At 44.9% G+C, this 26,976-nt stretch overlaps 1 long non-coding RNA gene across 1 annotated transcript; it reads right to left on the bottom strand.

The window, feature by feature from the left end:
- Positions 1 to 1,970: 1,970 nt before the first annotated feature.
- LOC128928863 (uncharacterized) lies at positions 1,971 to 26,372 on the bottom strand. The gene is made up of 3 exons (XR_008474554.2): positions 12,166 to 26,372; positions 11,251 to 11,390; positions 1,971 to 6,227 (listed from the first exon to the last, which is right to left on the bottom strand). It is a non-coding gene; the product is annotated as an uncharacterized LOC128928863 (long non-coding RNA).
- Between the last annotated feature and the right edge of the window lie 604 nt (positions 26,373 to 26,976).

Here is a 26,976-nt window from a genome sequence, read left to right as displayed (position 1 = left end):
TTTTTGTCTACAATGCCCTTAGTTAGAACATAGCTCAGCTTTGATATTCTGAGGACTCCCAGGCCCAGTGAAAGATGGTCCAGGTGTCTGGCAAGGTGTCACCAATGCCAGGGAGTAAGCACATGGGCAGGGCATCCCCAGATGCCCTCATTAGTCCTTGAAACAGGGGAAGGAGGAGAATCTGCAAGGCTTAGGTGACCACTGTCAAAGTGACCCATTCATACTCAAGACTAATGAGACTGGGAAAATGCCATGACTCATACACTAATCCTCACAACCAACTGCCCGGTGCTTAGGATTATTCTCATTCTAACGGTTGAGGAAAAGTAATGGAAAGTAATGGAAACATCACAGAGCTGGTCAGCAGCAGAACTATGATTAACCTGGTGTGGAGACCTCAAGAGCCCTGTTTTTTTCACGCCATGCCCCACAAGCCTTCTGTCTGCTCAGAAGAGTCAGGGGCTGGAACAGGGAGAATGAAATGGAAGAACAGATGAAGCCAGAAGGACACTTCTGAGTCTTTCCTTCCCAGATCACTCCCTTTGGGGAAGGATCCTGCCCCAGTCCATATACTTTGGGGGGTGTCAACTGTGGAACCCCATTTCCCTGACCATCCAATGGGCAACTAGGCTAAACATACATTTAGGCTCTCCTCCTGGGAATTCGAATCGAGTGGATATTCTCAGGGAATGAAGGCAGAGGCAGAGTTATCCTACAGCAGCCCCCTAAAGAGACATTCTGTGGGTTCCTGAGATGTTCAGATTCGCCCTGGTCCTATCCTTCCGTTCCAGGAGTTACCAGAATCCCAACGAGGCAGAGATGCCAGTACCTAATCTCCCTTTTTCCTTAGAAAGAAAACATGGGGCTGAGGCAGGAGAATTGCCTGAACCCAGGAGGCGGAGGTTGTGGTGAGCTGAGATCACGCCATTGCACTCCAGCCTGGGTAATGAGCGAAACTCCGTCTCAAAAAAAAAGAAAGAAAGAAAACATGGAGTTTACTGTGTGTATAATGTACCCCAGCTTTAAAGGCACTAACTCCTCTGGGAGACGCACTTTTTTTTGGTCTATTCTCTCTTCTTTTTTCTACCTGGAATACTGATGAGATGGTTGGAGCTACAGTGATTGTATTGCAGCCATAAAATGAACTTGAGGATGGAAACCAGCTTTGAAGATGGTGGAGAGAAAGGAAGGAGGAGCCCGGCCCCTGAGGAGTTTATGAAACTACCACACCAGTGCTGTATCATCTGCCTTCTGGCTGTAGGAGAGAGGAAAAAAAAAAAAGTCTTCCATCTTACATAGGCCAATATGATCACAGGTCTCAGTTATTAGCAGCCAGAATGAATCCTAAGCAATACACCCATTCTTTTGCTTAAATTAGAATCAGTAACTTTACTTCTAATTATAGATGAGTCAGGTTCCTTGGAATTAATGACAGTGTAACTAGGAGCCCCAGGGGCAACAGGCATCCCTCAAAAACTATAATACTAAGGTCGCCTCCCTCTCTCCTAATACTTCTGCCCTTGGCCCTGTGCTGCTGAATCTCCCACTGACAGGTGGGACACTGTGCAGGTGAAGGGGAACTCCCAGTCTTGCAGATGCAGGCACACACTTAGAACGCTGCTGACTGGGACTGGTTCTAGAAGATGGTAAAGACATACATCTTGAAATCGGCAGGCGAGGCACAAGGTCTTGGCCTCTCTATGCCTCAGTTTTCTCATCTTTGAAATGGAAAGGAAGTAACATCCTATCAGAAGATATAGCTGAGGGTTTCAAGTTACTGGATATAGACATGCTTTGTAGCCAGGGATGGTGGCCCCTGCCTGTAATCTCAGCTACTCCAGAAGCTGAGGTGGGAGGATCACTTGAGACCAGGAGTTTGAGACAAGTCTTGGCAACATAACTAGACCTCATCTTTATAAAAAAAAAAAAAAAAAAAAAGTAATGCTTTGTAAACTATTATGCTCTTTACACATTATTACTATTAATATTACTTTTTTAGCTGAATTTGGCCGTGGTAATAGGCAAATGGGCTTGTGATCTAGCGTAGGAATTCAAACAACATTTACAACATTAATTGTGTTGTGAAATTAGTTCTGAAGCTTCAAACAACTCACTTACTTTTGGGCCAGGCACAGTGGCTCACACCTGTAATGCCAGCACTTTGGGAGGCCAAGGTAGGTGGATCACTTTAGGTCAGGAGTTCGAGACTTGCTTTTGAAATCCTACTAACTTTAAGCTGGAGAAGGCCTCTGCTATTACCAGTTACTCTCTAGCTGTTGCATGTGTTAACGTAATGTACATTTAATGATTTAAACAACCTTTAAGTGAGATATATTCACACCCACTGCCTGTCTTTAAAGGTGGTCAAAATTCAAAAGTCTTGTAACCTTATGATTGAATTAAGTTAGGACCAACACCCGAATATTATACTGTCTTCATTGTTCTGTGCACTCAGCCACTGTAGCAAAGGACCCACATAAAATGAATTTATCATAAGCTGAGAGAAAGTTTTGTCTAAGTTTTTCCATTTTTTAAAGATAATCCTTCGCATTTGCAAATTAACAATTTCCAAAGTGCTTTTGGACAGTGGGTCATCCAGACTCACAATGACCCATTATAAGGACAGGTATTATTTTGCCCGCTATACAGAGGAGCAGATTATTTCAGAAGAGTTAAATGAAAGTAAAATGATTTGCTCAGCATCACACAGCTGGTACGCTACAGAAGTGAGACTCGGAGCCACCTCTGCTTCCTGTTGCCTCCCCAGGAAATGGTGTGGAATTGCTGTGTGATGTTGAAGTCTCCCTTTGTTTGGGCTGTAGCTTAAATTTAAAAAGCAAGAGTAAGGTGAGCACTGAGAGAATAGCTTTCCTACTTTAGTCCATCAAAGGATTACCTGAGGAAATTACAGGATAGGTCCAGGCAGGGCCAATAAATTTTTGTGTTAATAGTGGGCCGGGCACAGTGACTCATGCCTGTAATGTCAGCACTTTGGGAGGCTGAGGCAGACAAATCATCTGATGTCAGGAGTTCAAGACCAGCCTGACCAACATGGGGAAACCCCATCTCTACTAAAAATACAAAAATTAGCTGGGCATGGTGGCGCATGCTTGTAATCCCAGCTACTCGGGAGGCTAAGGCAGGAGAAACGCTTGAACCCGGAAGGCAGATTATAGTAAGCCGAGATCATGCCACTGCACTCCAGCAGAGACTCTGTCTCAAAAAAAGTTTTTTTAAAGAAAAAAAGAAAATAAATTTTTATGTTGACATTGTTCTAGAATTCTTGCTATTCTCAGTATGGTCCTGGGACTGGCAGCATCAGCACCACGTGGAGAGTGTTGGAAATGTACATTCTCAGCCGTCCACACTGGCTCATGTCTGTAATTCCAGCTGCTCAGGAGGCTGAGTGGAGGATCGCTTGAGCCCCAGAGGTCGAGGTTGCAGTGAGCTATTGTGCCACTGCACCCCAGCCTGGGAGACAGAACAAGACCCTGTCTCAATCAATCAACAGAAATGCAAATTCTCAAGCCCCATCCCAGACCTACTATATAAAAATCTGCATTTAAACAAGATCCCCAAGTAATGTGTGCACACTAAAGTTTGAGCAGCCCCGCCCGAGATGATTGGGATGCGGGTCTTCTAGACCCCACATTCCCAAACAGTGTCTTGGAAAAAAAAAAATTCCAATTCATTTGGTTAATCCACTTGATTCCACAGGGTAAGTCAAGCAATTAAAACAACCAAAAACAGCTTTCTAATTGGTGCGACAGCCGCAGTTGGACCCTTGATTGCAGACTGGGAAATGAGCCTTAAGGGCCAACATTTGGGAAAGCCATCACAAACATTAGCGCTCATCTGCTCAGCAACCCTGCAGAGTGAGGCCGTTATCACCCCTGTGTACATGGAAAACTGGTTCTCAGAGAACAGGAGTGACTTGGAGGAGACCACGTTGTTGTAAAGAGCAGAATCAGATTCAAGTTCAGCACTGTCTGGTCCTGCATCGTAGGGCCCACCCGGTGCCCTGGTTTCAGTTACTCTATAGCAGTGGTTGGAAAGTTATTAGAAATGCTAAATTTTGGGCCCCGCCCCAGAACTATGGAATTCGAAAGTCGGGGACGGGGGCATTCAGTCAGCTGTGTTTTACAAACTCTCCCGGCGATTCTAAAGCAGCTGGGGCTTGGAAACCTCTGTCTACAGATCCAAGCCTGATGAGACTCAGGGGAGGAGTACCAGGTACCTACCAGGGCTGACTAGAGGCCCACAGTACTCAAAAACATGCCAGCTTTCCCGGTACCTGAAATTCCAGCATGGGTACCTGTCCCTTAACACGACGCTGTGGGGCCTGAAAGTGCATGAACTACCTTCAAGCTGTTTTTGTTTTTTTTTTTTTCTTTTTGAGATGGAATCTCGCTCTGTTGCCAGGCTGGAGTGCAGTGGCATGATCTCAGCTCACTGCACCCTCTGCCTCCCTGTTTCAAGTGATTCTCCTGACTCAGCCTCCCGAGTGGCTCGGACTACAGGTGCGCGCCATCATGCCTAGCTAATTTTTGTATTTTTAGTAGAGATGGGGTTTTGTCTTGTTGGCCAGGATGGTCTTGATCTCTTGACCTCGTGATCCGTCCACCTTGGCCTCCCAAAGTGCTGGGATTACAGGCATAAGACACCACACCAGCCTCTTTGAGCTGTTCTTAGCAGCTGGGAATTTGTTTCCATGACCTGGGCATTTGTTAGAAATTCGGAGTTCAGAACCCCTCCCCAGACCTACTACATCAGAATCTGTGTGTTAAGGAGATCCCAGTGCACCTTACAGGGTTGAGGAGTCCCACAGTAGATGAGCCCTAAGTTTGCAGTCCTCACTCCTGCGTATAAATTCCAAGTTTACTTCCTCCTTAGGTCTTCCCATCCGACCCAGTTACTAACTCAGTAGGTAAAACTTTCATGAGCCCATGAGTTCATGCAGTGTGTGCCAGAGCTCACTCTGAGAAACTGAGATAAGTGAGTCTCAGCCAGTCACTGCCGCCTCTTGGGATCCTACTCTCAACCCTAAGAAAAGTCCTGGGATGGTGACATTGCCCTGAGAGTCTCCAGTGAGAAGGCAAAGCCAAGAAAGAGATGAAAGACTACCTAGCATGAAACTCAGAGAAACCGGGTGAGTGAGTGAGGTGAATGGGGAGGTTGGCAGCAAGGCGAGGGGCTAGAACCTGGGAAAATAGAGCAAAGGGTCAGGGATGAAGTCAGTGGCTTTGAAAATGGACTCTGCAGACACGGGCTATGCACCATGCTGGGCACCCTCCACGGCGTTGAACCCATTTCTCCTCCTTGATTTGAGTTCTGCCTCAGTCCCCCACTGGGCACACCAGCTCCCACCCCAGGCCCATCCTTACGAGCCAGTCAATGCCCAGTTTGCCCCACCCACATGCCCTTGGCAGTTGCTCTCAGCCTCCTCCTTCCATTGACCCTTGCTTACCAGATTCTATTTGCCTACAGCACAGACTATCTGAACAATAACTAGGTCTTACAGAAATAAGCGATCTGTGGACAAATCCAAGAGAGAAAAGCAGCTAATCTGGAGGACAGGGAAGGAAAGACTGACATACAGACATCAGAAATGGCCAAGAAAAACCACCCAAATTCGGGACAAGGAGAAGAGAACAGAAGAGGTGGAGTTCAATGCCTGTGGCAAAACCATACGCACTTGGAGGGAAATCTGATAGGCGCACGTCTGGGACTTTGAAATCAAAATGCTCTTCAGCGAGGGCCATCTGATATTCAGGAAGCCTTTGGAATTATTTTAGTAGGCTTCCTTAAGCTCTTTATTTTCAACATCAGGAACTTGCATTCTGCCAGAAGAGGATTACGTGCACATCAGATTGAAGCCTGTAAGCTTCCAGAAAAATGTAGCATGGCCCTGGCCTATATGGGATCCTCTTGGCCAAAACGACCATCCATGCACCCTGGCCTTTCTCTCTGAGTTCTCCTCCATCTGTAGCTTTTCTAATCCGGGCATCTTAGTTTGCTAAGGCTACCATCACAGAACATCACAGTTTGGCTTGAACAACAAAAATGTATTTTCTCACAGTTGTGGAAGCTGGAAGTCCATCATCAAGGTGCCAGCAGGTTGGTTTCTGGGGAGGCCTCTCCTCCTGGCTTGCAGACGGCTGCCGTCTTGCTGGGTCCTCACACGACCTTTCCTCTGTGCATGCGCACTCCTGGTGTTTCGTCCTCCTCTTAAAAGGACACCAGTCCGATTTGATTAGGGCCCATCCTTATGACCTCATTTAACCTTAATTACCTTCTTAAAGCCCCCATCTCCGAATACAATAACACTGAGGGTTAGGGCTTCAACAGGTGAATTTGGAGGGGAAACAATTCAGTCCATAACACTAGGGATGAGCAACTAGGCTGCAATCACTTGGTAAAATACAGCAAGGGAAGCCTGTTATGCAGTGGGCTGTGCTCCAAAGGCTGCAGTCCTAAGAAAGTCTCCTCACCCTCTATTCAGTTAGGAAAAGAGGGAGTCAAATAGTCTCTATTTGCAGACAACATGATTGTATATTTATTTATTTGTTTGTTTTTGTTTTTTGTTTTTTTTGAGACGGAGTTTCGCTCTTGTTACCCAGGCTGGAGTGCAATGGTGCGATCTCGGCTCACCGCAGCCTCTGCCTCCTGGGTTCAGGCAATTCTCCTGCCTCAGCCTCCTGAGTAGCTGGGAACTACAGGCACACACCACCATGCCCAGCTGATTTTTTGTATTTTTAGTAGAGACGGGGTTTCACCACGTTGACCAGGATGGTCTTGATCTCTTGACCTAGTGATCCACCCGCCTCGGCCTCCCAAAGTGCTGGGATTACAGGCGTGAGCCACAGCGCCCAGCATGATTGTATATTTAGAAGACCCCTTCATCTCAATCCAAAATCTCCCTAAGCTGATAAGCAACTTTAGCAAAGTCTCAGGATACAAAATCAATGTGCAAAAATCACAAGCATTCCTATACACCAATAACAGACAAAGAGAGAGCCAAATCATGAGCAAACTCCCATTCACAATTGCTACAAAGAGAATAAAATACCTAGGAATACAACTAACAAAGGATGTAAAGAACCTCTTCAAGGAGAACTACAAACCACTGCTCAAGGAAATAAAAGAGGACACAAACATATGGAGAAACATTCCATGCTCATGGTTAGGAAGAATCAATATCGTGAAAATGGCCATACTGCCCAAAGTAATTTATAGATTCAATGCTATCCCCATCAAACTACCATTGACCTTTTCAGAACTGGAAAAAAAAAACACCTTAAACTTCACATGGAACCAAAAAGAGCCCACATAGCCTAAGCAAAAAGAAAAAAGCGGGAGGCATCATGCTACCTGACTTCAAACTATACTACAAGGCTACAGTAATCAAAACAGCATCGTACTGGTACCAAAACAGATATATAGACCAATGGGACAGAACAGAATCCTCAGAAGTAATGCCACACATCTACAACCATCTGATCTTTGACAAAACAAGCAATAGGGAAAGGATTTCCTGTTTAATAAATGGTGTTGGGAAAACTTCACCATGCACAGAAATCTGAAACTGGACACCTTCCTTACACCTTATACAAAAATTAACTCCAGATGGATTAAAGACTTAAACATAAGACCTAACAACATAAAAACTCTAGAAGAAAACCTAGGCAATACCACTCAGGACATAGGCATAGGCAAGGACTTGATGACTAAAACACCAAAAACAATGGCAACAAAAGCCAACATTGACAAATGGGATCTAATGAAACTTAAGAGCTTCTGTACAGCAAAAGAATCACTATAATGAACCAGCAACCAACAGAATGGGAAAATTTTTTGCAATCTACCCATCAGACAAAGGGCTCATATCCAGAATCTACAAAGAACTAAAACAAATATATAAGAAAAAAACAAACAACCCCATCAAAAAGTGGGCAAAATATATGAACAGACACATTTCAAAAGAAGACATTTATGTGGCCAACAAACATATGAATACATGCTCATCATCACTGGTCATCAGAGAGATGCAAATCAAAACCACATTGAGATACCATCTCACGCCAGTTAGAATGGCGATCATTAAAAAATCTGGAGACAACAGATGCTGGAGAGGATTGGAGAAATAGGAACACTTTTACACTGTTGGTGGGAGTGTAAATTAGTTCAACCATTGTGGAAGACAGTGTGGCGATTCCTCAAGGCCTTAGAAATAGAAATTCCATTTGACCCAGCAATCCCATTACTGGGTATATACCCAAAGGACTATAAATTGTTCTGTTATAAAGACACATGCACCCATATGTTCATTGCAGCACTGTTTACAATAGCAAAGATGTGGAACCAACCCAAATGCCCATAAAAGATAGACTGAATAAAGAAAATGTGGCACATAGACACCATGGAATACTACGCAGCCATAAAAAAGGATGAGTTCATGTCCTTTGCAGGGACATGGATGAAGGTGGAAACCATCATTCTCGGCAAACTGACACAAGAACAGAAAACCAAACACTGCATGTTCCCACTCATAAGTGGGTGTTGAACAATGAGAACACATGGACACAGGAAGGGGAACATCACATACTGGGGTCGTTGGAGGTGGGGGGCTAGGGGAGGGACAGTAGCAGGTGGGGAGATTGGGGAGAGATAACATTAGGAGAAATACCTAATGTAGGTGATGGGGGAATGGAGGCAGTAAACCATCATGGCACGTGTATACCTATGTAACAATCCTGCACGATCCATACATGTACCCCAGAACTTAAAGTCAAATTTAAATAAATAAATAAATAAAAAGAAAAGAAAGTATCCTCGCCCTCTGGACCTCGGCTTCCACCTCTGTAATGAACGAAGGGTGACAAGGAACCCTGTGGGGCCTAGATTCTGGCCCTGGCTCGCCAACATCCAGCTGAGTGTTGTTGATTGAGTGTACCCTTTCTACAAGCCATCTTTCTCCTGCATAAAAAGAGGTATCAACTCAACAACAGCAAAAACAAAGAACCCAACTCAACAATGGGTAAATGACTGGAATATGGACATTTCTCCAAAGATACACAAATGGCCAATAGGAAGGTGAAAAGATGCTCAACACCACTAATTGTTAGGGAAATGCAAATCAAAACCATATTAAGATACCACTTCACACTCATTAGAATGGCTATTATCAAAAAACAGGAAACAGCAAGTGTTGGAGAGGATGTGGAGAAATTGGAAACTTTGTGCATGGCTAGTGGGAATGAGAAATGGTGCAGCCGGTGTGAAAAAGTTAGATACAGAATTACCATATGATCCAGCACTTTTGCTCCTGGGAATATACTGAAAGAATTGAAATCAGGAACGCAAACAGATATGATACACCCACGTTCACAGCAGCATTCACAATGGACAAAAGGTGGAAGCCACCAATGAATGAACAGATAAACAAAACATAGTGTATACACAGAGTGAATATTATTCAGCCTTAAAAAGGAAGGAAATTTGGCTGTGCGCAGTGGCTCATGCCTGTAAACTTAGCACTTTGGAATGCCAAAGAGGGTGGATCACCTGAAGTCAGGAGTTCGAGACCAGCCTGACCAATATGGCAAACCGTCTCCACTAAAAATACAAAAATTAGCCAGGCGTGGTGGCATGCACCTCTAATCCCAGCTACTCGGGAGGCTGAGACAGGAGAATTGCTTGAACCCAGGAAGCAGAGGTTGTGCTAAGCCAAGATCGCTCCACTGCACTCCAGCCTGGATGACAGAATGAGACTCTCAAAATAAAAAGAAGAAGGAAAATTCTATCACATGCTACAACATAGATGAACCTTGAAGACATTATGCCGAGTGAAATAAGCCAGTTGCGAAAGGACAAATATTGTATGATTTCACTTATATAAGGTACTATATAAGTGAGTACTAGTCAAATTCATAGAGACAGAAAGTAGAATGGGCCAGTAGAATGGTGGCTCATGCTTGTAATACCAACCCTTTGAGAGCCTGAGGCAAGAGGATCACTTGAGCCCAGAAGTTTGAGACCAGCCTGGGCAACGTAATAAGACTTCGTCTCTACAAAAAATTAGCCAGGCATGGTAAAAATTAGCCAGGCATGGTAGTGCACACCTGTAGTCCCAGCTACTTACGACACTGAGCGGGGAGAGTTGCTTTAGCCCAAGAGGTCAAGTGAGCCATGATTGTGCCAGGGCACTCCAGCCTGGGCAACAGAATGAGACCCTGTTGAGAGAGAGCGAGAGAGAAAGAGAAGAGAAAGAAAGGAAGGAAGGAGAAAAGAAAAGGAAAGAAAGCAAGCAGAATGGTGGTTACTGGGGGCTGGAGGAAGGCATTGCGAGTTAGTGTTTAATGGATACAGTGTTTTACTTTGGGAAGATGAAGAGAGTTCTGGAGCGGGATGGTGGTGACGGTTGCATAACGATATGAATGCACTTAATGCCACTAAACTATGCAGTTAAAATGGCTACGATTCTAAATTGTATGTTATGTATATTTTACCACAATAAAAAATAAAACAAAAAAGAGTCATTGGACCCCATCTAAGGTGTCATCCAGCTCTAAAATTTTATGCCTCTTGTTACTTAACAGAATATAAGAAGAGATTATCTTGTTTCCTTCACCAAATAGCAAAATCGAATCCTCAGCTTTTTTCAGCCTGTGCTGACCAGACCTGTTTGGAAAACAAAACCCCTGAGAATCTGTGGGTTTGGCTGGTCTCTTGTTTAGCCAAGGGGAGACTGGGAGCCCCTGAAGAATCCTGCAATTTGCAGGCAAATCAGGGCAGGTATTTTGTGGTCCTTGGGGGAAATTTTTTTTAATCAGTGTTCTTAGACTTTTGGGTGAGTCTTGTTTATTGTATTTCTGAGCTGGACGAGACATACCTTCGGAGAAACTCAGAGCCCATCTGTTTAGTATTTAGTGCAAACTCATGGAGAGTACTCAGGCTGAAAATTGGTTTGGGGTTTGGGTGTTTAAAAAACAAACAAAACTCCTTTAACTATCATGCAGATGAGTGTAGTGACTTCAAACACAACTTAAAACGTACGCCTGGCCTCTGAAAGCATGCAAAATGTCATCTTCTGCTTTCCTGATCTTTTCGCATTCTAATTTCAGATGTCTGCCCTTCAATGAGATGAGTGGCTGTCAGTTTAAATACCAGACTCTCGATTGTGGATATCCTTAAGGCACCCAAGGAATTTCGTAGCTACACAAAGAACCAGTTTCCAACTTGGGTGCCTACCTGTGTCGGTGCTAATTCCACGGAAATCCTCCGCTGGAATACACAGTGGAGCACGGTAGGTATGTGTATTGCAGGTTTTGACAATCCATCTTCCAACTCCAGGAAAAGTCTGTGGTGATCTCCAAGAGCCTGCCTGCAACCTAGAGTTTAGAAAAATCGTCTCATTCACCTCACTGTTCCCAGTTTGGGATCCCCAGGGCTTGGTGCGAAATAGAAACTCACTATCTACTGATAAAAGAAAAACTTCAGCTGAATTAAATTTAAAGGAGTGTAATTGAGCAATGAACCCTTCGTGAACTGGGCAGCCCCCCAGAATTACAGCAGATTCACAGAAACTCCAGGGTTGCCTCGTAGTCAGAACAAATTTGTAGGTAAAAAAGGTAAAGCGACGTACAAGAATCGGAAGTGAGGTACAGAAACAGCACGATTGGTTACAGCTCAGCATTCGCCTTATTTGAAGGCAGTCTGAGCCCTCCGCAGTCTAGAGTGGTAGAAGGATGGCCGCTGGGATTGGCTAACACTTAGCTATTGTTACAGTGCATACTATTCAGTTCAGTTACCAATTTTGTCTGACTATTAAGCTAGGCTATAGTTCATTCACAAATATAGAAGTACTGAGTCCTTCTCGGGTCATATTTACTTTGCTTTAACACTATTGAGTTGAACTGTCATCTTGGGTGGGACAGAATGGAACATAAAGGTCAAACTCTCAATTCAAAATCAGCCAACTGCAATAGAAATCCTTCACTAGCCAGGCACGGTGGCTCACACCTGTAATCCCAGCATTTTGGGAGGCCAAGGTGGACAGATCACGAGGTCAGGAGATGGAGACCATCCTGACCAACATGGTGAAACCCCATCTCTACTAAAAATACAAAAAAAAAAAAAAAAATAGCCGGGTGTGGTGGTGCATACCTGTAATCTCAGCTACTCAGGAGTCTGAGGTAGGAGAATTGTTTGAACCCAGGAGGCAGTGGTTGCAGTGAGCCGAGATCATGCCATTGCACTCCAGCCTGGGCAACAAGAGCTAAACTTGGTCTCAAAGAAAAAAAAAAGAAAGAAAAAAGAAATCCTTCACCTTCTGAGTATGGTAGAAAGAAGAAATTCCCAAATTTGTTATTTGCCCTAATTAATACCCAAATTAAAAATTGCATACGTGGTGTTATTTGTAATCCTAGTGTCTATTAATCCTAAAAAGCAAAAGCAAACATAATAAGGGGCTGATGATTAGTTTTTCTCATTTAGGCTTACCATCCTAGCTAATTTGGTCTTGACAAATTCAGAACAGGGGATCTGTATGCAGCCAGCCACATCTGCAGGTCCCGTGTGACTTAGTCAAGCCTGACTGACTATAGAGCCATCCGCTGATGCCTTCCCCCAAAATGTTGAGAGCCCTGTCTTGCCACCAGGCAGGCATGTTTCTTTCCTTTTTTCCTTTTTCTTTTTGACATGGAGTCGTACTCTGTCACCCAGGTTGGAGTGCAGTGGTATAATCTCAGTTTACTGGAACCACCGCCTCCTGGGTTCAAGCAATTTTTCTGCCTCACCCAAGTAGCTGGGATTACAGGTATGTATCCATCACACCCAGCTAATTTTGTATTTTTAGTAGAGAGAGGGTTTCACCACGTTGGCCAGGCTGATCCTGAACTCCTGACCTCAGGTGATCCACCTGCTTCAACCTCCCAAAGTGCTGGGATTACAGGCATGAGCCACTGCACCTGGCCATAGTAGGTGTATTTCTGAATAAGTTCCTATATAAATCTACCTGGGTGAAACTCTTGCATTTTATATTACACTATGTACTTTTCGAAGTGTAACATATTGTAGGTGTATCATTTTATACATGATACAAAATATATCATTTTTTACTTTTTATACATGATACATCACTAACCATGTGGTGAAATCAAAAGGATTCCCATTTTGCAGAAGAGAAAACTGAGGCATGAAGAGGTGATTTCTTCCCCTGAGTTAGTAGTGGAGCTTGGATCCTAATTATTTCCCTACTTCTCTGGTTTAATCCTTTCCTATGCACATTTATAAGTTTAAAACTTAGCATCAGGCCAGGCGTGGTGGCTCACGCCTGTAATCCCAGGAGATTGAGACCATCCTGGCCAAAATGGTGAAACCCTGTCTCTACTAAAAATACAAAAGTTAGCCAGGCATAGTGTCGGGTGCCTGTAGTCTCAGCTACTCAGGAGGCTGAGGCAGGTGAATCGCTCGAACCCGGGAGGCGGAGGTTGCAGTGAGCCTCGATCACGCCACTGCACTCCAGCCAGGGCGACAGAGTTTGACTTTGTCTCAGAAAAAAAAAAAAAAGCTTAGCATCTCCCTGCCAGTTTTTAAGACAGTCTGCATATCATTTCTTCTCTTGGACATACAACAGCCAGCGGAGATACCCAGGATGCCTGCCAGCTGCCAATCATTTCTCTTCTGGGACAAGGGCTTTCTTCCAAGTCAGCGGGCTTCTTAGACTATGCCATCTAGCCACTTTTGTTGCTAGGCACAGAACCCCTCTAGGAATTTGGAGATTTATGGCCAGAATTCACAGGAAGGAGAACTCAGTACAAAACAAAGAGCTGGGCCTCAGGAGGAATGTCAGGAGGGCTGGCTGGTTCCGGGTCCAAAGTGGCCCGGGGTCCGCAGCAGCAGTTTGGCAGAACTTCTCCCTAGTCTAGAACTCTCCTATTAATGAGACTTAGCTTACCCAAGACACACAGGGAGTTTCTGTCTTGCTACCGCCTGCCTAATGCCTCGCTGCTGCTCAGAGGATAGAGAGTTAATTTTCTAAAGTCAACATATTAGATGAAATTCCAGTAGAGTCCAAATTTGCCCTTGAAAATTCTTTAAATCTCCAGAGAGTCCAGTTTGTGTGGTTTTCTGCATGTGGCTCTCTTCGGTAACGTGTATTAGATGCAGAATGTATGGAGTACTCTCCTTCAAACTTTTTATCTGGCACTGTCCTTTAAACTTGCCTGTAGGGAGCATCTTCTCCTGTTCTTGGATGAACATTTGCGACAGCCCTTTGGGTTTTTTCTTTGTTTTAGTTCAGAAAAAAAATTTACATGCCATAGACCCATGGTGTCTCTCACGCCTGTAATCCCAGCACTTTGGGAGACTGAGGCAGGTGGATCACGAGGTCAAGAGATCGAGATCATCCTGGCCAATATGGTGAAACTTTGTCTCTACTAAAAATGCAAAAATTAGCTGGGTGGGGTGGACGGGCCTGTAGTCCCAGCTACTCAGGAGACTGAGGCAGGAGAATCGCTTGAACCCGGGAGGCAGAGGTTGCAGCGAGCTGCTGAGATCGTGTCTGCACTCCAGCCTGGGCAACAGAGCAAGACTCTGTCTCAAAAAAAAAAAAAAGGAAAGAAAGAAAAATTACATGACATAAAATTAAACATTGACCATTTCAAGTGTAAAATTCAGGGACAGTTAGGACATTCTCAGTGATGTACACCCACCAGGTCTGTCTGGTTCCGGGGCATTTACATCATCCCGGAAGGAACCCACATACCCATCAGCAGTCCCCATTACCCCGTACCTCAGGCCCTGGCAACCACAAGTCTGCTTTCTGACCCTATGGGTTGACTTTCCCGGATATTTCATATCAATGAACCCATGCATTCTGTGGCCTTGTGTCTGGCCTCTTTAATTCAAGACAATATTATTAAGGTCCATCCACGCTGTAGCACGGATCAGTACTTCATTCCTTTTCATTAGCCCTTTCATTTTGGTTTACTCTTTGGTTTTAAAAAGTCCTAGGGTAACTTCCTTTTTTGTTTGTTTGTTTGTTTTGTTTTGTTCTGAGATGGAGTCTCCCTCCCTCTGTCGCCCAGGCTGAAGTACAGTGACTCGATCTTGGCTCACAGCAACCTCTGCCTCCCAGGTTCAAGCCATTCTCCTGCCTCAGCATCCCGAGTAGCTGCGATTACAGGCAGCCACTACCACACATGGCTAATTTTTGTATTTTCAGTAGAGATGAGGTTTCGCCATATTGGCCAGGCTGGTTTCAAACACCTGACGTCAGGTGATCCGCCCACCTCAGCCTCCCAAAGTGCTGGGATACAGGTGTGAGCCACCACGCCCAGCCTTAAGGTAACGTTCTTTGCAAACATGGTCTCCATTCAGAAAATCAAACCTCCAGTCCAATCCACACTTAAGTCTTGACTCACAGATGAGCCTCCTGCCCCTGCTCTTGCTATGGCCACCAGCAGGAAGGCCACCACCCTTGGGGACAGCAGACAGTGTCCTTCTTTCTCTCTTTTTTCCTCCTTAGTTTGCTCACTTCTGTTTCTGGTTTCTGGCCCCTCTGGGCTGGAGCATGAGGAATGAAAGAATTTTCTGCCCCTAGAGAGGGGAAGAAAATTTGCCACTTACTTGGTTCTATAGTGAACTGGCTCTAAGCTCTCTGAGTCTGATGGACATTTCACAACCTTTCTCAACATCTGCTTTGTGCTCTTCCACAGCTCCCACTGGGGCCCTGAAGTTGTAAACATCTTGAGGTGGGCAATGCATTTTCCCCTTTTTCCTGCTGCCCAATGACTTCATGCAGTCTTTGGGACATCCCATGGCCTCTCCAAATAGCCTTCTTGGGCAGGATTTAAAACTCTATAGACTTATCGCTCTCCCACGGGAGTACAGGACCCTAAACATAATTGAAATTACATAGAAGTATTTATAGAGAGACAAACAAATTGGTTTTATCACATTAGTGGGCTATGAAATCATTCTGTTCAAAAACTGTATTTGAAAGTAAAATTTGGCTGGGCATGGTGGCTCACACCTGTAATCCCAGCACTTTGGGAGGCTGAGGCGGCTGGATCACTTGAGGTCAGGAATTTGAGACCAGCCTGCCCAACCTGGTGAAACTCCATCTCTACTAAAAATACAACAATTAGCCAGGCATGGTGGCACATGCCTGTAATCCCAGCTACTCGGGAGGCTTAGGCAGGAGAATCACTTGAAGCCAGGAGGCAGAGGTTGCAGTGAGCTCTATTTTCAGTTTTCTGAGGAACCTACAGACCGTTCTCCATGGTGGTTGCACTCATTTACATAACCACCAACAGTATACGAGGGTTCCCTTCTCTCTGCATCCCTGCCGGCATTTGTTATTGCCTGTCTTTTGGATAGAAGTCATTTGAACTGAGGCAAGATGATACTTCACTGTAGTTTTGATTTGCATTTCTCTAATGAGTGATATTGAGCACGTTTTCAAGTTACAATTTGCGAAAGCACAGTAGTGGATTGCACTATGAATCTTCTCAGCCTTGAATATGTCCAGTTCCTTTCAGAAGGCTGTTGGGCTGATTTACAAAGTCCTTCTGCAAAAGTTCAAACATTTCTAAAATCTGTTTAATGACTTGCAGCAAAGAAAAAATTATATGCTACGTTGCCAAAGTTTTTTTTTTTTAAATACTATTTCAGCTTAATCATAATTACTCTGAGTAGGTATAAAAATATTTGTAACATTGAACAATTGCAGCTTGGAGTTCAGTTGGTAGACTATCACAGCTGGTTTGAATAAAGTAGAATTACATGTTCATTGCAACCAATTCCAAGGTCATTGCTACTCGGTAGTCAAATTTAGCAAAACATTGTTTTTATCATGAAGCTGTGTTTTGGCAAAATATATATTTGTATTGAGACCACAAAAACAATCTTATCTTCAAGGCTGAACATTTTAACTAAATTTAAAATAATGTTTACATTTATTTTGGATGTTTCATCTTTGACAAAATGAACTTCCCAAAGCTTTATTTTGATTCTGTGAGTTGGCTGAAAAATATCAAACCCTTCTGAGAGCGAGCTGATACTTGGAATATTGGATAACACTAATGACAAATTGGCATCATTTATCTGTTTGCAAAGTTGTTCTGCCAATGAAACCCACATATTAAGTTACCACTTTTTTGTTCAGCTACAAAAATACTTGGAATATAAAAAGAGCAAGATTGATTTTTTTTATTGTGGCAAAATACAGATACCATAAAATTTACCATTGTAGCCATTTATTTTTAGACTGAGTCTCACTCTGTTGCCCAGGCTGGAGTACAGTGGTGCAATCTCAGCTCACTGCAAGCTCTGCCACCTGGGTTCAGGCAATTCTTCTGCCTCATCCTCCCGAGTATCTGGGATTAGAGGCACGTGCCACCGCACCTGCCTAATTTTTGTAATTTTAGTAGAAACGGGGTTTCACCATCTTGGCCACGCTGGTCTTGAACTCCTGACCTCGTGATCCACCCACCTCAGCCTCCCAAAGAGCTGGGATTACAGGGGTGAGCCACGCCATTTTTAAGTATATTATAGTTGTCATTAAGTATATTCACATTGTTATGCAACCATCACCTTTATTCACCTCCAGAACTTATATTCCCAAACTGAAACTCCATGCCCATTAAACACTAACTCGAATTTCCCCCCACCCTAGGCCTTGGTAACCACCATTCTACTTTCTGTTTCTATGAATCTGACTCTCTAGGTACCTTATGCAAGTGGAATCATACAATATGTGTCCTCTTGTTACTGGCTTTTTTCACTCAGCCTAATGTCCTCAGGGTTAATCCATGTTGTAGCATGTACTAGAATTCCCTTCCTTTTCCGGGCTGAATAACGCTCACTCTAGGTACACGCCACATTTTGTCTCTCCCTCCATCCACTGACAGACAGTTGGGTTGCTTCTACTTTTGTCTGTTGTGAATGATGCTGCTACGAACATGGATGTACAGTATCTGAGTTCCTAATTTCAATTCTTTGGGGCTGATATCTAGAAAAGAAGTTGTTGGATCACATTATAATTTAGGTGTAAATTTTTGAGAAACTGGCATACCGTCTTCCACACAGGCCGTCACATTCTACATTCCATTCATCATGCGCAAAGTTTTCACTTTCTCCCTATCCTCTTCAACACTTGCTATTTTTGTTGTTTTCTGCTTTTTTTGTGGGGGGTGGGCGAAGTCTTGCTCGGTCCCCCAAGCTGGAGTGCTTGGGCTCACTGCAACCTCTGCCTCCAGGGTTTAAGCGATTCTCCTACCTCAGCCTCGTGAGTAGCTGGGACTACAGGCATGTGCCACCACACCCAGCTAATTGTTGTATTTTTAGTAGAGACAGGGTTCACTATGTTGGCCAGACTGGTCTTGAACCCCTGACCTTGTGATCCGCCCACCTCAGCCTCCCAAAGTGCTGGGATTACAGGTGTGAGCGACCACACCTACCTATTTTCTGTTGTTTGGTAATAGCCATCCTGATAGGTGTCAGGCACATCTCACCATGGTTTTCATTTGCATTTCTCTCATAATTAATGATGTTGACCATGCTTTTTGTGTGTTTACTGGCCATTTGTATATCTTCTTTGGAGTAACGTCTTATTCAAGTACTTTTCCCCCCAAAAAGAACATGATTAATTTTAAAGAACAATCTTTTGATAGAAACAAAAAAATCACAGTTCACAAAGTGGAGTGTAAGTGTATTTTTCTGTAACTGCACATGTTAAATCATCTTCTTTGGGTACAGCTGCCTACAAATAGTCACTCGCTTTTGCCTTAGATGTTGATACTTCTGTGGCAGATTTGTGACTAACTGGTTTTCAGATGGTTGGTGACTTCAGCCCTGTGGTGTGTTGGCACACATCAGCGCTTTGTGCTAGGTGCATGCTTATCATCAACTTGCTTGAGAAACAGAAATGTGGTGTTTAAGTTTTTACTAAATATGCACAGAAATGTTTCTGAGCTCATTATGGCCTGCAGGGTTCATTGAAAAATGTAAAAATCATTACCAAACAATACAATGAATAAGGAGAGCTGCACCACATGGTAAATGACAGCACAACTGTAGCAGAAGCACTCAGCCTTCTCGCTATATACCACCCCTACCCCCGTAGGACTGTTGAGCCTGAATTTCCCACACATATTTTAAAACGTCTGGTCTACAGGTTCCCATCTTCCCATTGACACCATCAACTGGCAGGCTGGTGGCTTTGAGCATTTTGCAGGCCATAGCCCAGGCTATTGGTACAGGCCATTGGCACAACTGGCTGGCATGCCAACTGCCCATGAAGTCAGCAGCATCACATCAAATACTTTCTCCTCCCACCAGGCGCAGCTGGCAGCAGTTAGCTTTACCGAATCACTCGTGTCATAGTGCGCTTCATTTGGGAGTGCCCTGTGTGCTGTCCTGACAAGAGGGGTGTTGGTTATGACATGCAACAAAGAGAGATGTTGCTAGGCAGCTTCTGGGTTTAACCACAGATCAAACTGTCCCCATGCAGTCCCCATAACTAGATGAGGCCGTGGTGTAGAGCTAGAAGTATCAAGTGGTCTCCAGCCCCATCCAGTCTGCTTGAATGCAACTATTATTATAATAGTTTACTTGGAAGTTTGCTTCGCAACTATGATTATAACACCTTGCTTGGAAGTAAAATGGTGAACCAGATGGGGACTATGAGACGACACACCTAAACAGGAGCCGTCCTGTGCAAACTAGGGACAGTGGCTGCACACCAATGGTTCACAACCGATTCATAGGAAAACACACACATCCTTTGCCCACAAAAACTCTGGTCCCTGCAGAGCAGCAAGTCCCATTTGCTCCTCTGCCAAGCGAACACTAAGAGTCCTCTCTCTTGCCTTAAAGATTTCCCAGGTAGGAATCAAACACCAATCGTGATACTCCTCAACTGCTTGGGCACAAAAAATAAGCGATGGGTATATTGAATATTGGCCCCCACTCTCTTCTAGCTTGTAGGGTTTCCGTTGAGAGATCTGCTGTAAGCCTAATAGGCTTACCTTTATGGGTAACTTGATCTTTCTCTCTGGCTGCCCTTAATATTTTCTCCTTCGTTTCGATCTTGGTGAATCTAACGATTATGTGCCTTGGGGTTGGTCTTCTTGAGGAATATCTTTGTGGTGTTCTCTGTATTGCCTGGGGTTGAATAGTGTCCTGCTTTGCTAAATTAGGAAAATTTTCCTGGATAATGTCCTGGAGAGTATTTTCCAGCTTGACTTCATTCTCTCCGTCACATTCAGGTACACCAATCAAGCGTATATTAGGTCTTTTCACATAGTCCCATATTTCTTGGAGACTTTGCTCATTCCTTTTTATCCTTTTTTCTCTATTCTTGTCTTGTCGTTTTGTTTCATTAAGTTGGTGTTCGACCTCTAATACCCTTTCTTCTGCTTGATCCATTCGGCTGTTTAAGCTTGTACATATTTCACTCAGTTCTCGTGTTGTATTTTTCAATTCCATAAGTTCATTTGTATTCCTCTCTATATTGTCTATTCTTTTCAACATTTCATCGAACCTTTTTTCCAAGTTCTTCGTTTCTTTACATTGGGTTAGAACAAGTTCCTTTAACTCCCAGAAGTTTCTTATCATCCACCTTTTAAAGCCTACTTCAGATAATGGAACACAGTCCTTTTCCATCAGGGCTTGTTCCGTTACTGATGAGTCCTTTTCCATCAGGGCTTGTTCGGTTGCTGATGATATACTTAAAGAACAAAACTTTCAGCCCAGAATTTCATATCCTGCCAATTTAAGCTTTACATTTGAAGGAAAAATAAAATCTTTTAGGAACAAGCAAGTACTCAGAGATTTTATTACCACCAGGCCTGCTTTACAAGAACTTCTAAAAGAAGCATTATACACAGAAAGGAACAACCAGTATGATCCTTTCTAAAAATACACCAAAAAGTAAAGAGCATTAACATAAAGAAGAATTTTTATCAACAAAAGGACAAAATAGCCAGTTAATATCAAATGGCAGCAACCCTAAAGTTAAATCAACCAAATCTCCCAATCAAAAGATACAGACAAAATCCAACGGTATATCCAAAGATATACATAGACTCAAAATAAAGGGTTGGAAAAAAAAAAACGTACCAACCAAATGGAGAGCAAAAATAAATAAATAAAAAGCAGGAGTTGCAATTTTCACATTTGACAAAATAGATTTCAAAGCTATAAGGATACAAGGGTAAAAGGATTAATGTAACAATAAGAGATCTTAACACCCAGATACGTAAGACACATAGTGAGATTCAACGAGACAACAAATTGATAACGATATCCAGTATTTGAACTCAGAGCCAGAACAAATAGAGGTCTCCATTTTAAACACATAAAATATGCATTAACCACTTTAAACACTCAAAATATTGATCGGCCATTATTGAAACCCATTTTAGGAATGAAGTAATATTCCTTTTTCCCTCTTTTTCTTTTTTTTCCCCTTCTTTTTCTCTTTTTCCACAAAAAAAGAAATAAGCGATGGGGAACTCACTCCTTTGAGAGACAACTCACCTCACTTCTGGGTGATACGGGACCGGTAAAGGTATTGAAGAGGCAGCTCAGAGGGCAAGCTCTAGAGTCAGACTGCCTGGGGCACAGCCCAGCCCTACCATCTAGCAGCTGTGGGAACCTGGATAAGTTACTCACTTGCTGCTTCCCCTGCTGTAAAACAATAAGAGAACATGCCTTATATGACAGTATGTAGAATTGCCAGATTAAATTTAAATTCACTACATTTGAATTTTAGATAACAAATAATTGTTTAGTATATCTATGTCCTATGTTTAACTGGGCATCCTGAATTTTTATTTGCTAAATCTGGCTACCCTACTGGCATAGAGGTTAAGACAGTGCCTGGCAGGTAGTAAGTTTTATAGAGTCAACTGTTGCTCAGATCCTTCGGCTACAAGGAACAGAAGCCATGTAGCAGAAGACGAGATTGTGGTGCGGGGAGTCAGAGTTCTTCCCCTTGTCTCGCAGGTGACTTCTGGCTTCTATCTCCTTGTCTCTCAGAGGCCATGGGGACCTTCCCAGTCAGGTTCCCTCCACTCCATCTTTCTCTAAGCTTGGCTTCCCACTAATATCTGACCCAACATCGTCACCAGCTTCAAGTCTACATGACCTAGTAGATCCAACCTCGTCTTTGTTTGAGTTGTTCCAGGAGTAGACGCTGAAAAAAAAAAAAAGGTTTTAGGCAAATAGTTTATTTGAAAGGAATCCCTTTGTAAAGGAGTGGGGAAGTGAGACAGGGAAGATGGATGTCAATTAGAGGACATTATCAAATGAATTACCACCACGGACAACTGAAACTTATCCTCCTGGGAAACTCTGGAAAAGAGAGTTATTTCAACCAACGGGTGAGGAAGCCAGGCATTTACCTGCTAAATCAGCTTATCGCGGTGAGGGCTGCTTCTACGGTCACTAACTTGATAGAGACCACACAGGTATGGCCACGATGCTGCCTTGAGCATGTAGAGGTAAGAGTGGAGGGGACATGCGTGGGGCACTGATCACATCATCTTCTGCAAGCATGCCTCCCGGCCCCTCCATGGACCAATCTGTGTCTCTTAGACAAATTCTTAAGAGAGAGCACCTGGTTGGCACTGGTCAGCCAGAGGACTGGCTGGCCCCAGGTCAGCTGGTGGCCCTCACCCCATCCATCCACTGCTCAGTCGTCAGAGTCTATGGAAGTGTCATGACCTGGTCCTCCCACAGAAGCTCTGGGCTTCAGTAGTCACCACGGAGACAGACAGAGGCGGGGGAAACTCCATGCACAACCACTGCATTCTGATAGTTTGTCAAGTTTGTGTTTACATACAGAGCTAAAATGTATCTCTTGAGTCTGACCCCCTCTAGGTCAGAAACCTTCCAGAACAGCCCTAGTCAATCATTGGCTATGGGAAGAGAGTACCTTTCTCATACCTGAGGCTGCATTTATGGGTCCTTCTGTCTTCTCTCCAGATTAAATCAACATCCTCACCTTCTTCATCTCCTCTTCATACCATGCTTGTGTTTTCATTTGGACAGAAGAACCCTCAGTCCAAAAGAGCAAAAGGGTGGAGGCGAGGAACTCAGGTTCTGCACTGGGCTCTGAGTCTGGCAAGACCTGCAAGCCCAGCTGGATGGGAACATGGGGCAGAAGGCCCAGCCTTAGTGCCAGCCACCTTGTTATGAATGCCTGAGATGGCAGTGTATTCGTCCATTTCCACACTGCTGATAAAGACACACCCCAAGACTGGGTGATTTATAAAGAAAAAAAGGTTTCATGGACTCACAGTTCCACGTGGCTGGGGAGGCCTCACCATCATGGTGGAAGGTGAAAGGCACATCTTATATGGCAGCAGGCAAGAGAGAATGAGAGCCCAGCAAAAGGGGTTTCCCCTTATGAAACCATCAGATCTTGTGAGACTTATTCATTGCCAGAACAGTATGGGGGAAATCGCCCCATGATTCAGTTATCTCCCACTGGGTCTCTCTTACAACACATGGGAATTATGGGAGCTAAAATTCAAGATGAGATTTGGGTGAGGACACAGCCAAACCTTATCAGAACTGCAGCCTGCTGTCTCTGGCAGGAGCCACTCAGCAGAGAGGTGAGGAACCTGCTCTCGGCCACCCAGGCCAAGCCGGCTGTCCAGGAAACAGAAGTAAACAATCCTCCTGGTGGCCCACGGAGCCCACACCACTGCCAGTGGGATTCCAGGAAGCTGAGGAACTGTCTTTGTCAAGAGAACGTCCCCCTGAGATGGACCCATAACTAGGCCATTTCTCTTCATGTGAAACACTTCATTAAAGAATGTTTTCATCAGGGGCATGAACCAGGATCATGACAAATAACAAATAAGAGAAGCAAACGAGAGCCAGCCAGGCAAGAGCACAAACTCCCACGCATGCTTAATAAGGCTCCGTGCTGGCCCCTGGCTTCATCCAACTCACTCTGACCTTCCCTAGAACAGAGCTCTCCAGAGTCCACCAACAACTCAGTCCCACGCCAGGGCTTTCTTCAGACACGAGAGGCTTCTCCATCATCATCAGAGCTAGCCTTTCCTTTAGCAAAGGTTGCCACCTCTGCTAGCAACCTGGGTTTGTAGCGATAACAAATCGCTACAAACTGGGCAGCTTACCCAACAGGAATGTATTCTCTCCTGGTTCTGCAGGCCAGAAGTCTGAAGTCAAGGTGTCAGCAAGGCTATGCTCCCTCCTAAGGCTCTAGGGGAGAAGAATTCCTTGGCTCTGCCAGTGCCAAGTGGCTGCCATGCCGTCCTTGGCCTCATTCGCTTGGGGCGAGATCACGCCAATCTCTACCCCCATCTTCACACGACGTCAGTATCATCTTTCCTGTCTTTTTATATGGACAATTGTCATTGGGTTTAGGGCCCGCCCTGTTAATCCAGGACAATTTCATCTCCAGATCCTTAACCTAATTACATCTGCAAATGGGACCTTTTTTCCAATAAAGGTCCCATTCACAGATTCCCAGGATGTGAACGCAGATGTAACTTTTTGGAGGCCGCTGTTCAACACCAGCTCAAAAGTCCAGAAAAGGTCACTCATGAAGGATTTCTTGAATGCCAGCTCTATGCTGGACTCAGTGTCTTCTGCAGCCTCCCCCCCCGCCACCACCGGAGGCCTCGCAGCTTCTTGGACCATTACTGCACCTTCATTCTGTGGTCAGTGCCTGGCCACGCAGATATTGGCAGCTGTCGCCCTCCATCCACCCAGGACCCCAAACAGTAGGGGAGGGCTAGGGTTTGCCAAGCAAGTGGCCACTTCTTCCTGGTCAGTCTGGCTGTGAAATTATCACAGGCACCCAGGAAAATAACCCAAGTTGGGAAGTCAGCACAATATAGCCAGACGTCAGCCAAGCAGCCTGAGAGCCTCTCATCGGGCATCTGAACTGAGAGAATGTGTCAGTTTCCTAGGTGATAGGGTTTGGCTGTGGCCCCACCCAAATTTCATCTTGAACTATAGCTCCCATAATTCCCACATGTTATACAAGTGACCTGGTGGGAAATAACTGAATCATGAGGCTGGTTCCCCCATACAGTTTTTGCAGTAGTGAGTAAGTCTCACAAGATCATATGGTTTTATAAAGGGTTTTCCCTTTCACTTGGTTCATTCATTCTCTCTTCTCTGCCACCATGTAAGACATGCCTTTTGCCTTCTGCCATGATGGTGAGGCCTCCCCAGCCACATGGGACTATGAGTCCATTAAGCCTCTTTTTCCTTTTTCTTTTTCTTTTCTTTTTTTTTTTGAGACAGAGTCTCACACTGTCACCCAGGCTGTAGTGCAGTGGCATGATCTCGGCTCGCTACAGTCTCTGCCTCATGGGTTCAAGCAATTCTCCTGCCTCAGCCTCCTGAGTAGTTGGGACTACAGGTGTATGCCACCACACTCAGCTAATTTTTTTGTATTTTTAGTAGAGACAGGGTTTCACCATGTTGGCCAGAATGGTCTTGATCTCCTGACCTCGTGATCTGCCCACCTCAGCTTCCCAAAGTGCTGGGATTACAGGCATGAGCCACCATGCCCGGCCAAGCCTCTTTTTCTTTATGAATTACCCAGTCTCAGGTATGTCTTTATCAACTACTGAAAATGGACTAACACTCTAGGACTGCCAGAACAAAGCCCCTCAAATTGGATGCCTTCATCAGTGGAAACTGATTCTCTCACAGTTTTAGAGACCAGAAGTCCAAAATCAAGGTGTCAGCAGGGCTGTGTTCTCTGTGAAATTCTGGGTAGAATTCTTCGTCGCCTCTTCTGGTTTCTTTCGGTGGTGGCTGCCAGCCCCTGGCATCATGCTGGTCTCTGCCTCTGACTGCACAAGGCCTTCTCCCTGCGTGCCTTGCGTCTGTCTCTGCGCCCCGTCCCTCTTCTTATTAGGATACTGGTCATGTCGGATTAAGGGTCTACCCTTCTCCAGGGTGATCTCATCTTAACTGCACCTGCAATGGCCCTATTTCCAAATGAGATCACATTCTGAGGTATTAGGGGAGAGAATTTCAACGTATTTTGGGAGGGCACGATTGAGCCCACAGCAATAAGCAAAGGGCAACACACGGTCCAACTCGGGCTGCATGAGGTTCCCGTGGGACAGCCACACCCACATACCTGCTGTCCGTGGCAGTCCTTTGCGGGGCCCAGGACTACCTTACAGGTGGAGACTAAACTCAGATCCAGAGCACTCCTCTCAGTGGGGAGGAGGACAGCCCTGGTGGACCCAAGCTGCCCCGGGCTGGAGGTACTGGGGGCTGAGCACCTGTCCCTCCCCACCTGGCCTGCACAAACCACCTGCTCTCATTCCCTACGCCTCCTTCTCTACCCACCTCCCTTCTTCAGCTCCTGGTCACTAGTACTGGTACTGGCAGCTGGTACTTATTTGTGATGTCAGACGATGTCACTCTGTCCAGCACCCCAGGGGCTTGTGTCTCACTCAGAGGGGAAGCCCAAGTCCTTCGCTGGCCCCAGTGCCCTGCACTGGCAAGGCGCCTCTGGTTGGCCTCTCCGTGTCCACCCCCCACTTCTCCACTCTGCTCTCTGCAGGTCCCTGACCCAGGAGGCCAGCCTGCAACGGGTCCTCTGGCTTTGCATTGGGTTCCAACAATAAGGGAACCTGTGTGGGAGAAGAATGGAGTTTGGGTGTTCATTCCCCCAGCCTTCTCCCTGCAGGGGTCCCCATGGGCCAGCAGTTGCCAATCAACCGGAAGCAGCCCTCTCCTGTCTCCCCAGGTTCCTGTGGCTTCTCTTTTCTTTTTCTTTTCTTTTTGAGACGAGTCTTGCTCTTGTTGCCCAGGATGGAGTGCAATGAAGTGATCTCATCTCACTGCAATCTCTGCCTCCTGGGTTCAAGCAATTCTCCCATCTCAGCCTCCTGAGTAGCTGGGATTACAGTCATGTGCCACTATGCCTGGCCAAGTTTTGTATTTTTAATAGAGACAGGG

This window comes from Callithrix jacchus, chromosome 8 (genome assembly GCF_049354715.1).
Source record: "Callithrix jacchus isolate 240 chromosome 8, calJac240_pri, whole genome shotgun sequence".
Classification (NCBI taxonomy): domain Eukaryota; kingdom Metazoa; phylum Chordata; class Mammalia; order Primates; family Cebidae; genus Callithrix; species Callithrix jacchus.
This window is presented reverse-complemented; position numbering and strand designations above follow the sequence as displayed.